At 33.1% G+C, this 17,222-nt stretch overlaps 1 protein-coding gene across 8 annotated transcripts in view; it reads right to left on the bottom strand.

Moving 5' to 3' along the window:
- Positions 1 to 7,838, bottom strand: part of LOC143229527 (toll-like receptor 4) — a 72,136-nt gene extending 64,298 nt beyond the window's left edge. The window contains exon 1 of one of the 8 annotated variants that reach the window (XR_013015921.1): positions 7,654 to 7,838. The gene's annotated coding sequence lies outside the window, so the exon portion shown is untranslated. The remainder of the gene's footprint in view (positions 1 to 7,653) is intronic. The other 7 variants (XR_013015919.1, XR_013015918.1, XR_013015916.1 and 4 more) reach the window with 7 other exon arrangements.
- Positions 7,839 to 17,222: the final 9,384 nt, after the last annotated feature.

Here is a 17,222-nt window from a genome sequence, read left to right as displayed (position 1 = left end):
ATATGTATATACATATTATTCGTATGCTATACTTGGTATACTATAAACCTCACAAGCCATTAGTGAGATCAATACTTATTAATCGGAACTTCAGATTTCTGACCAGGAACGTTTATAAATTTCAAACAATACAAGCCGTTTAACTTCAGCAGGTTAACATCGGACACAAGACTTTTTACCAAGACACTATATAACTTCAGCTGTGAAAACTCACGTATGATCGGCGAAGAGCTAACTAGTTAAGTGAATTGTACAGATATCAACTCGAAATTAATTCACTCATCGTAAACCCTTGATTGGGAAGTTCCATATTAGATATAAGACTCACTTTGGTTTGTATATCTCTAAAACTTTTGTATATCAACCATTATTTGTAATAACCATTATTATAAATTGTATCATTGTTTTCATATTAAAATATATTTATATCAATCTTCTTGGCAAATACTGTAAATTTGATGCAGTTAAGTTATAATTTAACTCAGTTCCAGTTGTAATACGTAACACAATCTGGGAATTTTTTTTATTATATTTATACCTGTAATAAGTCATTAGTATTGCCCTTATTATATTATAAAATACTACGTTATTTATCTAGTTCACGCTGTATTTGTAATATCCATTGCCGACGATGCTTTCGCTCAATCCAGAATTCTTCAGTCGTTTTAAATGTATAGTTAATCTACTGACGTTTTGTGTAATTAATACAAAAAACGGTGAGCTCTAAACTTGAAAAGGTTTAACTAGTTCGTTAACAGAGATTTAAAACTTGATTCTAGAAATCAGTTAGTAATATAAAAGGAACACTACTTCATATAAAAATGTAACTATTGCAAAAGTTTCCATCGCCAAGCAAATTATTTCTGAAATAATGAAAAATTTAATTCACTTGGTGATAATAATTGTGTTTCATTGCTTCAACTGCAAGTCAGCTTATCACTGTAAGCCTGTATTCATAATATATAATTTCATTCACTTGCTAATTCTCTCGTATCTATTTCTTCGTCAAAACAAAATCTCAATAATCACAGCACTGCAGTAGCTAACCGACTAACAAATTCAAACAAATAATATTTTATTAGTTCAGACTGAACTTCTTAATAGTTTAATAAATTCAATTATAAGTTCACTCAAGCTCATCTCGTTTTTTATATTGCTCACGTTGTTCCTCAAAACTTCAAGAAAACTAATTATCAAATCGTTTTCAGAATGCTAAGTCAAACCAACCTTCATACATATAATAATTCAAACTTTTAGAAACGTCTAAATTTAAAAAATATAGCCTGTAAAATTAAATTCGCACAAATACTATGTAAAGAACACAGCAAAATTATAGGTATAAGTTAATTTCCACATACAAAAATCAACTTTGTCATCTCTAACGGTGGAACAAAACCACTGGGAGAAACATCCAAATGAAACAAGAGTTAACCAATTAAACAAAATCAGGGGTTGACAATCATTAAACAAGCTTAACCACATAAACAGTAGTTATGAATATATTTCTGTATAACTTGAATTATAAATAGCACCGTAAAAAAATTCAAATTTTATTTTAGTAGTAACTGTATAAAACGTGTAAAAAACATAATTCTATTTGATGTTCGCACTACAGTAAATAGAAAGCCAAAAAAGGAAAGACTATAAAAATTTAAAAAATTATTATTTTTAACAAGAGAATTTTTCACCCCTTCTTAATTTCATATCTGATAAATGACAGAATAATTCAATTGTTTTCAAATTATTCACATCTACACCCAGAACTTCATTTGGAGAAATGATTAGAGAAGACCTTAATAATTGTACGCCAATTATGTTTTATTTTGTATAATGAAAAATCCTAGAGGGCTTGATACAAAAAGCTTTAGAAAATTATTTAGTAGAGTAGAATATTATAAAAAGAAAGAAAAAAAAGAGATAAATGAGTAATGCACAGTTTCCTTAACTGTTTTTAAGGATGTTATTTGGTAGCTGAACAATGCGGGGTGGGTATATAGCTTTAGTACACTTAGGTTTTCAGAAATTTTCATAAGATTTCATGACTAATTAATTAATTGGAATACAAAATGTATTCTCAAGACAACTGGTGTGGAAATTAAAACTTTAATAAAAATAAAGTACAAACAACGTTTCGACCTTCTCAGGTCATCTTCAGGTTAACAAAAGGGATCACAGAATGGATGGCTTAGACAAAGAAAAAGGTTTTATTAATAGATCACAGCTGAAATAGCCTCTTATTATCAGTAATATGTCTCAATGGTCAGTGCTTGGACCATTAATTGTTTTCCTCATTTACATTAATGATAATTATAAGGGACAAAGTTAAGAGAGTTTGCTCATAGCACTAACGTTTGAGTATTTATAGCTTTTAATGAGAATGTTGAAATACTACAAAATTATTTGGATCAATGTTTAAGCTGGACAAATAGTTAGAAAATAACCTTTAATATTTACGTTACCATAGCTCGGATCACAAGCTCAAAATGGATGGAAGCTCATTGAATAATGTGACTGGAAAAAATAATCTTAACTCAATAGTGGATAAGTCACTCAAGTCATCAAGGCACTGTTTCATTGCCAGTAAACAAGATAATAAAATTTTAGACTTTCCTTTACCCACATACTGATTACAAGTAAAAAAAAAGAAAAAAAGATAATTGTCTCTATATACAAAATACTAATTAGGTCTCACTAGAGAATACTGTGTACAGTTTGGGTCTTCTTATCTAAAAAATTATATTGATATCTCAGAAAGGTTTAAGAAAGGGGTTTATAGAACGATTTTCGGGATGGAATAGTTATTTTATAGGAATATGTTAAGAGCTCTTGATTTCTTTTGAAAAGGGATGCTCTTATTGGGATGGGAGAGTAGATAGGATAAATACCCTTTTTTTGGCGTATTCTAAAACGTTAGGAAAGAGAGAGGCACATGTTCAAATTTTAGAAGATAGAGGCTAGAATCCAGCTAACACAGTGTAAGAGAGAAATCGATGATTCCTTGAAAATTGAAAAGCATGAATTTAAATTAATATTAACTTCCTACACTGAGGTGAATCAGAACTAAATATATATATATATATATTGTAATCAGCATATCTAACTAAATATAATTTTAAACTATATTATTTACAATGATTAGAATTCGTTGTTTGATCAGTTGAGTACCGTCACTGTTCCATTATTTTTAGCCATAAGCCCAATAACATTATCTCACGAAGTTCAACCAGACCATGAAGCTTAGATTAACCATAAAACAATATATTATGTTAACGATGCAAAACAATCATTATAACAAGATAATAAAAACAGAAAATTAACATATGAGTAATTACAAATAAATGTTAATTTATTAAATATTCTACCCAATATTGTGGTAAGTTTCATTTATTTAGGCCTACGAAAGCAACTAACTACCAATCTGTGGTAGAAGTTAATTGGTTTACGTTAATGCTAAGTCCATTAAACTCACAATGTGAAATAATTTTTATAGTGAAAATAATAAAATCAAAAGTAGTACTATGTAGAATAATAAAAATTAATAAATAAAAAAGTTGTTGCTTTTGTTTTAGCGAAAACTACGCACTGGGCGATCAGCACTTTCGCCTCAAGCTCCAGATCACTGTGGTAAAACTGCAACTTCTCCAGTGTTTGTGTAAAAATTACTACACCGTGGGAAAAAGTAAACTTTATTCGACCGGATCGGCGTGTTTAGGTGTTTACTTTTCTCAAAGAAAAGTTATACAAGGACATCTTTGAAGGACCAAATGTCCTTGTTGTTCGTACATTATGTACATCTGTCAACATACGTAACCTACGACGTAAAGAAAGGAGTTTCATATAGATGGCGTAACGCATAGTAACCAAAGTGGGTTCCATATCAATGACGTCATACCTGTTAACCTATTGGTATGCGTTTCTTTTTTTGTCATGCTTGAATTTTTAGAATAATACATATACATGAGTAAAAACCTTTAATTACTATTGTTCAGACCTTTCTTTCCATCTATAGATAAAAATATGCCTGTTCAACCGTGAAAAGTTTAGAAGTTCCAAAGTAAGCTTTTCTGTGACGTCAGTTCCACATGGAAACGAGGATAAAAAATGCTAATTCTGTTTCATCCTTGACGCGAAGGTTTTAAAGTGATGATTAGAATATTAACTCTCTTATGCATGTGGTATAAGATAGCCTGTATCGTACACTTTAATTATATTAGAAAAACCATAATACCTAAAGCATTCGTGTTCTTATAACTATACTGAACTTCTTACTTTAATTAGAAAATACAGCTTTTGACTTCACACTAATTTATCTTTTCCTGGAGAAAACGTCTACGGATGTCCATGGGCTTAATTTGATTTATCATTTTTGCTATATAAACCACAATTCAAACACTACGCTATCTTTCTGTCAAATATTCGTTGGTAAAAGAGTAGCCTAAGAGTTGACAGTAGGTGGTAATGACTAGCTGCCTTCCCTCTAGTCTTACACTGATAAATTAGGGACGACTAGCGCATATAGTTCTCATCTAACTTTGCGCGAAATTCAACACAAACAAACCGCTGCAAGATTAATAATAAAATAAGACACCCCTTCCATATGAAATACAACTGTAAAACTCAAAAACATCACTAACTTTGCACCATAGATATACTCCCATAGCTACTGCTAGTTGTTGAAGAGAATATATCTTAAGTTTTATGAACAAAACTATAGCATTTCAATGAAAAGCTCGACAAGTGTATGGATAAGTAAGGTAGTTCATACTACTTTGCCCCTGGAGCTCACACAAATGACGCAAGAGGAAACGTCAGAAGAAAGTATTTGTGCTAAGACAGTAGTTTCGTAGCTAACGAAAGAGTCTGTCTACAAAACTGAATTATTTCAGGTCAATATTAAATATTCAGATGCTTTCCGTGTAATACAAACCCTACGAAACGTTGAACTTTAAAAATGGATTATAAAAAATTTAATTTTACAAGAAAGTTTTAACATATATTTGGAGTCTTAATTTTTAATATTAATGTTCCAGATTGTTTAAATGTTCTCGTTTTCAAAAGGTTAAGCTGATTTTTTTTACCACCGCTTAGTCATCTTTTATTTTAATGTTAAGTAGAAATAAAGCACTGAACTAGCAATGTTCCTCGACATTGAATATAAGATGCCCCTGGTGGGCAAATAAGAGATAGCCCATTGTGTAGTTTGTGCTTAATTATAAATAACAACATCAATAACCTCGTTGTTTTCGCTGCATCGAGCCTAAAGTTTTTAAGTGGTTATTTTATAATTATTCATGTTTATCATATTTTTAATAGAGAAAATAAACATCTTGATTCTATAAAACCACTTTCAACAATAATCTCTGTAAGATGGTCAAACGTGCTCGACTATCTGTCTGCATTAAACAACATTGCCTTGATTCTATAAACAATGACAGATGATGTTTAGTGAGGAACCTACCAAACGTAATTGTAAAAGAAAATACACCAATTTTAAAATTAGGATTGCTTATAATAAATAGCTACAACGTCTCGACCTATGGTATAGGATCATCATCAGATATGTAGGATCAAAAAGGAAGTTCGGTTTCAAAGAACATTAAAGACTTGTGATGAGCTTGTTCTCACCATTACGAATCAATAAATGTAACATTCTCCGAATATCAGTAAGACAACGGTCAAAACTACAAGATAATGGTGTTTAGAAGGTCCACATCAAATGATATCGAACAATGATGTTTCAGTGCTTCACAACTTATGATAACTGACAAAATGACAATGTAATGGTATTTGGACGCTCCACAAGACATATGAAAACGGCCAAAGATGGTGAATGATACGAATGGGTTTTACATTGGCTTATTATGAATTTAGAATATTAATAATAAAGTTAAAAACGTCTTATATGATAATCGAAGTATTTTTTACCATTATGCGATCCGTCTATAACATAAAACTTTGAGTTAAATACAAAACGGGGTTTCGCACGCACCCGTGTTTATTTATATTTCAACAGTCTGAAATTATGTAAGAACAACCTTAAATAAATATAGCAAATAATGAACTTTCAAGCTTGCTAAACATCATAGAATAGCATAGCAGTACTCGCAAATAAAGAGTGTCAAAGCAACATGAAACTCTAATTGTCTGTCAGTTACAGTTGTGGTCCTTCTGTAATTAAGGACTGTGCATAGTTGTCTCACAGGTTGTGTTGTTGACACGCATCTTAATTATTGCACCCTGTAGCGCAAGAATGTTGACTCACCACCTAAGACAGTTAGTCAACTTAAACTGATTTACAAAACGTGGTAATCTTAATACATTTTACTACTAACAAACAAACCAATTTATAGAGAGACTGATATTCTTTTATATAGATCCATAGACCACTGATACTTAGTATTCATAAATTTGTTATGTCATTAGAGTAGAAGAAACTTTCAGAACTTTTCAGAAGGTGTCAGGTGTAGAATCTATTTTGTGTGTGTATATAGGTTCCACACTACAACATCAACAATTACAATACTCTCCAGACTTACTCGTAGTGGGGAGGAGGGAGATGTCAAGCGATACGAACCTATCCCCCCCTTTTGGGTAACTGTCTTTTATGAATTTTTTATCATAGGTTGTTCCACAAGGCATTCTCGTTGTTTTTTTATTGCATACCCTTATTTAATTAAAACATCCAGCAGACTCCTGGTTTCATATTTAAGTGATTACAATCGAAATACTATATGTATGAGGCTTTCAAGATAAATCGTTGTAAAACGAACTTGTATCGCACACATTCTCAGAGCGTTGTCATGTGTTGTACGTCATTCAAGTTCGTATTATTATTTTATTGCTTTATCTATTGTCGTAGTTGTTATTAATTATCTTGCAGCTACAATCACTATATAATAATTAGTAGTTCAGAGTTTTTGAAAGCAGTATTTCGCGTATAGAAACTAGAGTCTACATTACAAATATACACAAAATTAAAATCTCAGCTCCCCCCAAAAGAAAACACATTGTTAATAAATACAGATTAAAACTGGGGGTTTTCTTGTTTAGGTCAATACAGTTTCACAGTGAAGTTATAAATTTTAAAAATAACTAAAACGTTTTAACCAAAAGTTTAACTACAAATTATATTTAAATTACTTATCAGAATGAAAAATCTGTTCCAGTCTAAATACCTATTACCTTCATCTGTGTGTTCAAAAATCGTATATAAATGTGGTGGATGTGGTATATAAATCTGTTCTGAATATTCGTATTGTATTGTTACATTATTCTAACTTTACCTTTTTGGTTGTCTTTTAATATACTTCACCCTTTTATTCTGTTACATTTTTTTTAACGTAAAACTTTAAAACTTCTAAAATATTTACACCGAATTATTCGCTACGTTCAATATAACTTGCTAAAGATAGAATATGTATATTCCGAAACGCTCAATAATTAAATGTTCGGTACTGTACATACACGTGTCAAATGTTTTTGCTGTTACTGTCGCTCTGTTATTTATCATTACACTTCGAATGAATCTTTTGCTAATGCTCATCTGTATATAAAGCTAAGGCAGTTTTGGCTGGAACACGCGTACCGTGAAGTTAGAATCTACATTAAGATCTACACTCAACCTTACTTACTAATACAGTAAATAACACTTACAAGTCCTTAGTAGCTGTGCTTCATTTCTGTTCGGTTGGCTGTGTTGTTGATACACACCTGTACCTGCAGACTACACGTGCGCACTTCACCTCAAACAACAGTAACTACGAACAAGAAACTGGCATACTTCACTAGGCACAGTTCTGAGGGTCGAGGGTTCTCAAACGAAAAACAAGTCAAACGTGTCTAAGCGAGTATTGCGAAAACCAGTTCAGTAACAGTGGTAAAGTAATAACGCTTTCTTTATGTAATTATTTTTATTGTTAAACTTAAATGTGTGTCCATGTTGTTTCACAACAAAACTTTTTGAAATCTCTACAATGTCGATTTTTAGCTATTTTCTGGGAACGAATTCCACAGAAATACAACCTGTTTCATATAATTTTTCTTGCCTTAAATTATTGTGTTATAGCGCAATACTTTACAACTTATACCCTATTTTAGCTAAGAACATCGTTAACTAGTTTGTATTCTTAAACGTTATCAGTTATCATTTAACTTTGCTTTCCAGACACGTGTGTCAACATGTATACTTTATCGCCATGGAAATGGAATTTTACAAGTATTTGTTTGTTCGTTTTTGAATTTCACACAAAGCTATTCGAGGGCTATCTGTGCTAGCCGTCCCTAATTTTGCAGTGTAAGACTAGAGGGAAGGCAGCTAGTCATCACCACCCACCGCCAACTCTTGGGCTACTCTTTTACCAACGAATAGTGGGATTGACTGTAAAATTATAACGCCCCCACGGCTAAAAGGGCGAGCATGTTTGGCGCAATGAGGATGCGAACCCGCGACCCTCAGATTACGAGTCGCACGCCTTAACACGCTTGGCCATGCCGGGCCTTTTACAAGTAAACAATGAACTTTATAATTTCAAATTCTGAAACATCCTTAAAATGTTGTTTTATGCTAGCGTGACTCAAGCTAAAAGTAGCCGAAAAATATGTCTTCTGTTATGATTGAATAGCCACGCTTCACGAAACTACCGTTGAAGAAGGAGTTACAGTTTTCATCTGTAACATCTCGTTAGAAAAAAAAATCACAAAACGAGCACAAATGAGAATTATTTGTGGTTCATCTAAATACATTATCCATTGGAGAGATGGCAGTACGTTTACGGACTTACAACTCTAAAATCTGGGGCTCGATTTTCTAATGTGGCCTTCCTCTCAAAGAAACTACTTCGAAATTCGTAGTTTCTTGTTAACTTTAATTTAATTATAGGAGTCTATAAAGTCAAACAAAATAATTTATTACAAGTTCCGATTATTTACGATGGTTAACCAGAAATGTCTTAAATCGAAAATAAAGATCTGTTTATGAAACGGTAAGAAACTTTACGCATACTTGGTGTTCAAACTCTATCGACTCAGTTCCGGAGTTTCTCACATTGTCGAAAAATGAAAAAATAGAAAAGTTATATAACACACACACATGAACAGAAAGATCAAAAAAGAGACGTTTGATCAGTTTACATGTGTTTGGGTTCTTCCGTCGTCGATAAAATCTTTGCTGAAAAGAGGTTCATCATACCATACCTGCTTTCAATGGTCTGTGAAAATGAAGATGGCTGTAACCTTGAAAGACCCCTGCACAAACACACACATTCCCCTCTCCCGGTTCAAGGGAATGTCCCGCAGCGTAGTGAAGCACATTAATTAGTATACAAACTCGCCACACTATAAAAGTTGTTTATTTTCTTTGCAATGAATTCTACTAAATTATTATTTGACCTCTTTAATTTTTGTTACAGTCAGAATATCAGGAAAGTCCCATTATAAAAACGTTTTAACTGAAAGTTCAAGGCATTCTCATGGCCATTTTTAACGATACATCATAACAGTTAATAACCAAATAATTGAAGCAGTGACTGATCATCAAGGCATCGCAAAACATCTCTAACGTTTACATGTTAAGACATATTTCACGTAATAATATTTATATTGTCATCGTAAGACTGTTCTCTGTACAACCGTAAAATGTCTGTTTAATCACAAGTAGCTGTCTGTATGATCACTAAATTTTAACTCTACTACCATAAAATGTTGTCTATGATATAATACGTTGTCCATAATATCAAAAGATGTAATTTATCCACTCCCGGGATGCTGTTTGTACCACCACAAGAAGTTATTTCTACAATCATAAAATGCATACGGTGACCACTGTAGTAAGATATATGAAAATCTTTCATACAATGTCTGATTAACTGCCTACATAAAGGCACAAACATGCTAATATGCATCCATATGGTAACGTTGAAATTATCAGTTAGCATAAAACAATGAACACAGGTAATCAATGTGGATAATGCACTGTTACTCATGACATTGTTTGTACTGACGTTTCCTCTTGTTATTTAATAAGATATGGTCGTTGTAACTCTTAACAATATTTAAATAAGTAATCTATAGTTGCACTTTGTTGTTACTATCATGTCTTGTGTGATATAAATCTCTGAAAAATGTGGATCATCTGGTTAAAATACTTTGGTTTTGTTTGTTTGTTGGTTTGCTTTTTGAATTTTGCTCAAAGCTACACAAAGGCTACATGCGCTGGCCCTCCCTAATTTAGCAGTATAAGAAGTGAGATAAGGCAGCTAGTCATCACCGCCCACCGCCAACTCTTGGGCTACTCTTTTGCCAACGAATAGTGGGATTGATCTTCACTTTATAACGCCCACACCGCTGAAAGGGCGAGCATGTTTGGTGTGACATGAATTCTAACCCGCGATCCTCAGATTACGGTTTAGTTTTGAATTTAATAACTAATAAAGTATATTGTACTACAATATACAGCTTTTACAGTAAGTAAGATTAGTTTTTAGAACAGGTACGACGTTTCGGTCACTGATGTGATCATTATCAAGTACATAAGTTTTTACACAATAATCAATTACCCTAGTGATCGAAACGTCGTGTCTGTTCTAAAAACTGATCTTACTTACAATAAAAGTTGTATATTGTCATAAAACAATCTGATAAAAATTACTTTATTCTAACAAAATCTTTGGTTTAAAATCCAACGCATTTTCCTCTTTGTTGCCATTACAATAAAATAACTTTTAAACTAGTGTCCCAGCAACAATAACTTATTTTTATTTAATTAATTGGGACTTTTGACAACGTCTGATTCACGATTTCTAATAGATGGCTAATGGAACATTGGAGTTATTTGTTTTATTACATTAGTCGCTGCAATCTATTTTCAACTCTGATTTATTGTGATTTCTTGTTTCCTCACATGAACCATGAAAGAAAAATTTCCTGTACACAGGACTGAGCTCAGCCATCGTACTCATAATGCAGAGAAGAGAAAGTTCTTGTCCTTATGTCCTTAGCTTATTGAACGTTTTCGCGAAAACTTAAATGTTAGTTTTCAGTTGACTTAAAGGGTAGTATTAACGAATTATTTCATGGTTGTGAATCTTAAAGTTTTAATACTGACTAGATTATAGATAATAAATAAATTCACAAATGAAACTTGGATGGTGATGTCTAGCTGCCTTCCCTCTAATCTTACACTGATAAATTAGGGACGACTAGCGCAGATGGCCCTGGAGTAGTTTGCGCGAAATTAAAAACAAACAAACAACAGTAATATCCCAGACATGGTGAAATATAAAGTCCGTACTGATACCAAGGTAACAATAAATATATATATGTTGACCTTTTAGATTTATATTAAATCCTATAATACAAATAAGAAATTAGAGTTGGCTACAACGTAATGTAAGCATCAAGATACGCGTCATCTTATTTCTAATTCAACAAAAAAAGTTACTCAGGAATTCGTTAGTCTTCTTCTATCAAACTCGCTAATTAAGAAACGTAGTCATACGAACTGATCGCCAAATATGGTACCGGCGGGTTGCATATGCATGTTTCTTAGTATAAAATTGTCTGTAAGTAAAAGTTAATAGCTCATTCTGTATGCCTTAAAGTTGAACAAGTCAATAGCAAGTCGTAAATCCGTAAAAGTGAAATGTGTTATTACGAATAATTATGGGCTATGCCTCTGTAAACCTGTATAACTTTCAATAACCTTTGCAAGAATTTAAATGTTTTTAAAAATAATCACATTTATGTTGGTGATTTCAGATTATTTCTGGTTTTGTGTTATGAAAGATTTACATTTTAATACTCGAACAGGGAATTGCGAAATAATAAACACGATATTTTTTACTACTTTAATAACACACATTTTCAAATGTGTAAAGAATTATAGATGTCACTCTCGTACGTATTTAGTCTGTGGATGACTTCCGTTTCGCCACGACACATTCGTGTCTCACGAACGTTAGTAAATAAACATCTTTGTAATTACCTTATAATTACAGTAAAGATAACTGAACTCATAAAACAAAGAAGTATTTGAAATATATAAACCTTTATATTAAATTACTGTACTAAACATCAAAAACAATAACCAAGTTTTATGTTTGTTTTTCCCATAAAGCTATTCGAGGGCTATTTGTGCTAGTCGTCCCTAATTTAGCAGTGTAAGACTAGAGGGAAGGCAGTTAGCCATCACCACCCACCGCCAGCTCTTGGGCTACTCTTTTACCAACGAATAGTTGGATTGATCGTCACATTATAACGCCACCACGGCTGAAAGAGTGAGCATGTTTGGCGCGACGGGGATGCGAACCCGCGACCCTCAAATTACGAATCGCACGCCTTAACACACTTGGCCATGCCGGGTCTTTAAATTAACTCTATGAATAGCTGTTATAGTTTCGTTTGTGAATACGTGTATCAAGCGTGTTAAAACGTATCTTATGAGCTTGTTATTGTCCGCATGTGTAAATTAAACAACAAACACACTGACGTGTGTCGTTAATTTTAAATTATTCTGATTCTTATTCATTTAGAACAGTTAAACTTTAACTGAATTGACGAATTCCATAATGAATTCCATAAGACATAGATAAAAAAATCATTAACTTCTGTGTACGTTAACTTCACTGAGCCTAACTATTAAAATAAACTGATCAGGCATGTTTAGTTAATTGATTATTCGTGTTGAACAGAAATTATCAGATGTTTCACTTTACTGAGCCTAACTATTAAAATAAACTGATCATATGTTTAGTTAATTGATTATTCATGTTGAACAAAAACTATCAGATGTTTCACTTCTGATTAACATAACTTTCAATGAAGAGTGCAGATTTAGTGTCTAAATCTACGTGTAACTTGGCAAATAACTAGATCATTATTTGTTTTCAGCTTCTAGTGACTTAGTGGTTACTGCAGTCGATTCGCAATCTGAAGACTGTAGATTCACATTCCATCACTGAGGTATTGAAGGCATTATAATATAACAATCAATCCCAACATTTGTCAGTAAAGAGTGACCTGAGAATTGGGGCAGTGGATAATGTTGACCTTTCACTTAGTCTATTACTTCAAAATTGGGGACAATTAACGCAGAGATAGTCCTGGAGAAACAAACAACTTTAATATAAAGACTTTTACTTAGACTTATTTTACCCAGCTGTGAACTATACTAAATTCTGTCTTTAGGCACTCACTTTCTCTGTGATTTAGTTTAGATGATACCTGCCTATATATAGGTATATGACCAGCACATTAGTTAAGCCTATTATTACTTTTATAACAACACCAAGCGTATACGTATATAGAAAGATACATTAAACTTCTATTCCTGTTTTATTTCGTAAAGAGTTTGCTTTGTTGATGTATGTGACGGGACATTCTGATAAGTCCTGGTAGTGCATAAGCTTTATGATTATTTTAACACAGGTAGTATTTTTCAAGAGAGTTGTCCAGATACTTATCGGTTGAGTTGTCATTCTTACATTAGTCTGTTACTTTCCTGTTAAAAGTCTTGTTGGTCCAGACGGTGACTGTAAAGTCACTGGTAGCAATGACACTGACCAGAGATATGTTTGTCCTTTTCCATCACAAATTATTCGCTGACGAATCAAATAAAATTGTATTATATTTCACTGTTCACGGTTAAATTTTGGTTTGTTTTGAATTTCGTGCAAAGTTACATGAGGCTATCTGCGCTAGCCGTCCCTAATTTAGCAGTGTAAGACTAGAGGTAAAGCAGCTAGTCATCACCACCCACTGCCAACTCTTGGACTACTCTTTTACCAACGAATAGTGGGATTGACCGTCACATTATAACACCCCATGGCGGAAAGAGCAAGCTTTTTTCGTGCGATGGGGATTCGAACCCGCAACCCTCAGATTATAAGTCGAACGCCTTTACCCACCTGGCCATGCCGGTCCACAATGCGTAAAAAAAGCTTATCTGTAACAAAAAGGATAATTGAAAGTAAAAAGATTGTGAATGGATACGTAGTCACAAATCCCAGTAAAGATGTAGCCATAGATAAAATAAAACAATGATCGTTCTCTATAAAATCAATAACTGAATCGTATAAATCCTTTGTTAACTTTTATAAACCTCTAAGCTTGAATCACAAGGGGTGCATCTTAGAGTCTGAGTAACTTAACTTGGTTACCTTTCAAATTAACTTAAAGTACGCGAGCTGTTAATTAAGTCTGTCGCGTATCAGATTAACGTGTTGTATACAAGAAGTACTAACATTGCTGTATACGTGCTTATATGCCAAGTAAATCAACATTTTTGTCCAGTTTCAGAATTATGTATGCTTCAAAAAACCTGTTTTATATTCTTACTTTTACAAACTTGTTATAACCCTTATTTCTAATTCACCTTAAATTATGCAATATAAATGCAGTTATTTATAATCACTGAACATGAATATAGTATACTTCTTTCTGTATCTTATCGATCGAGCAAGCACATACACTTTATGAGCAGTGTGTCCAAATGTATATTATAAGCAATTAATTGTTGGTCATTTTTGTTTGTTTAATGATTTTCAATTAGACAGAACCCGGAAGAAAGCATGGAAGAGAAAAATATTATCTCTTGCTCAAGAGATATGACTCGTGTTCGTGGCTTGTTATCTCTCGAAATAACTATTTCCTGCATGCGAGATAATAAGCCATGCACTCGATAAAATATCTTGTAAACATGAAATAACTCAATATAATATCTCATTAGCATAAGTCTCAATATCATGTCTCGTGAGCGCGAGATAATAAGTAATGCGCACAATATAACGTTTTTCTCTTCCATTCCTCTTCCTGACCCCTGTAAAATTGTTATTTGTTTAATATAATTGACACTTGAATTCGTAGGTGCTTGACGGAACTCCGTAATTACAAAATAAGTAAATTATTCATGACTATGGTTTCGCCAGTAAAGGGCATCCTCACGTAAACTGTTGAATAGATTATGTATTTGTGAAACGTAATTTTTTCTTGTTTTTTCTCAGTTCTGTTACTTGTTTAATTAAGATAAATATGTTTCATGCCATCGAACACAAAGTGAGACTCAAGCTTTAGACTGCTGCCATCTGTTAAGAGACCAACTTAGCCCTCACCAGATAAAGAGCATTCAGGAAGTTAAAAAATGGTAAATAACACAGGCCTGCGAATTTAAAGTTCGTAAAAGTTGTCTTCGTTTTAATAACAGAGTTTCTATAATTCAGTGATGCAGATTTCTAAACTAATATTATTTTTATATTGCGTAAGGATTTTTTTTTCTGATTTCTAAAAAGAAAACACCCTTATTGAGATTAAATTATTATTGACCACAATGAACATTTTTTATTATGTGTGTTTCTCGTGGGCCCTTAAACGATCAATAAAACTCTCGTTTCATGATTGACTAAGAGAATCTATAGCCAATGGTTTTTGATATTTTAAGCATAACAAATGTGACGTGGTTTCAATGAAAATGATTCACTTCTGTAAAATTACATAAAACGTTTGCCCCCAGTGGATCAGCCGTATGTCTGCGGACTTACAACGCTAAAAACCGGGTTTCGATACCCGTGGTGAGCAGAGCACAGATAGCCCATTGCGAAGCTTTGTGCTTAATTGAAAACAACAACAACATAAAACGTGTTATGAAGAGTCTGCACGTAACAGAGAAAAACGGACATTGTTTTGGAATTCAATGTACAGGAATCCCCGTAAAATATGTAACAACTTCAATATAATAAAACAATGGCAGGCCTGTGTAATTTAAGGCACAAAACTTCGCTTCTAACTATGGATAGATTCATTTACACCTATGTGTAATAGTCGATTCAAAAACCAAAAATAAATTAAGTATAGAACTATCATAAGGCATATTCATAGAGAATAGCAGATGTGAATAAAATATTCAATCATCAATACCAACCAATTGCAATTAGCGTTTATATGTCTATATAATCATATATATTGTTGGAAATTTTATGGATAAATGAACATAATATGTAAACATTATGGGATTGCTCACCTCTGGTGTACAAAAATGAAATGCAACGGAAAACAGCCACGCGATGATGGCATACATTGATTGGTTGTCATCCAGCCAGTCAACAGTGCCTCACCAGCATATAACCTATAGAAAATTCAAGCATATTATTTCCAGTAGTAGTTCATTAAGTGCGATAGTGGCTTTCAGGACAGAAATGCCACATGACAAATGTATAGACATCAAACCTTTTGATGTTTAATGCAGTATGCTCCATGCAACAGACTTTTGTGTTTCAATAGGAACTATATGAAAACCTGGAAGGGGACGAAAAATTATAACTTTTGATATCAATGAACACATTCAACTTAAAAATCATAAAATTTGGTTTGTTTTGAATTTCGCGCAAAGCTACACGAGGGCTATCTGCGCTCGCCGTCCCTAATTTAAGGATGTAAAATAAGAGGGAAGGCAGCTAGTCATCACCACCCACCGCTAACTCTTAGGCTACTCTTTTACCAACGAATAGTGGGACTGACTGTCATATTATAACGCCCCCAGGCGAGCATGTTTGATGTGAGAGGGATTCGAACCCGCGACCCTCGGATTATGAATTGAGCACCTTAACCATCTGGCCATGCCGGATCTTTGATAGCAGAAGAGATTAAGGTTGAACGCCCTGACTCTTCAGACGTTGTTATCTTTATAGAAGATCTTCGAAAACTATTTTTAAACAAATACCTCTATTATTGCATTGTTAATGCATGAATTCATATTACTGAACTAAAGTTATGTTAATCTAGGTATTATGATTTTTATTTAACACATTGCTATTATTTTAAGATACGTGTGTTATTATTGGTATCAATTTTCTAAATAGTAATTTTTATTTCACACTTTCTGTGCTCCTAAGAGATTGGGTTGATAAACATACAGTTTCGACTAGATATATTGTTGAAACTTGTATCCTTGGAGACATACGTATTTGAAAACTGTTTTTCATCTCGCACATACACGCGCGCAATTGCTATACCGGTTTATTAGTCGAACTATTAAAAACAAGTGACGTCATACTTCGGTTCATGAATCGTACAGCTAATCAACATGATTAGAATAGTCATGTCCATTTCCTCCTGATGAAGGAAAGTTCACCTTCGGAAGCGCTCGGGTTATTGAGTTTCCATTCTCGTTGATCAATTTATGGAAAAATGTAACCAATATTTAATCCTTTCTTTGAAAGTAAATACAACGAACT

This window comes from Tachypleus tridentatus, chromosome 10, assembly GCF_004210375.1.
Source record: "Tachypleus tridentatus isolate NWPU-2018 chromosome 10, ASM421037v1, whole genome shotgun sequence".
Lineage (NCBI taxonomy): Eukaryota > Metazoa > Arthropoda > Merostomata > Xiphosura > Limulidae > Tachypleus > Tachypleus tridentatus.
This window is presented reverse-complemented; position numbering and strand designations above follow the sequence as displayed.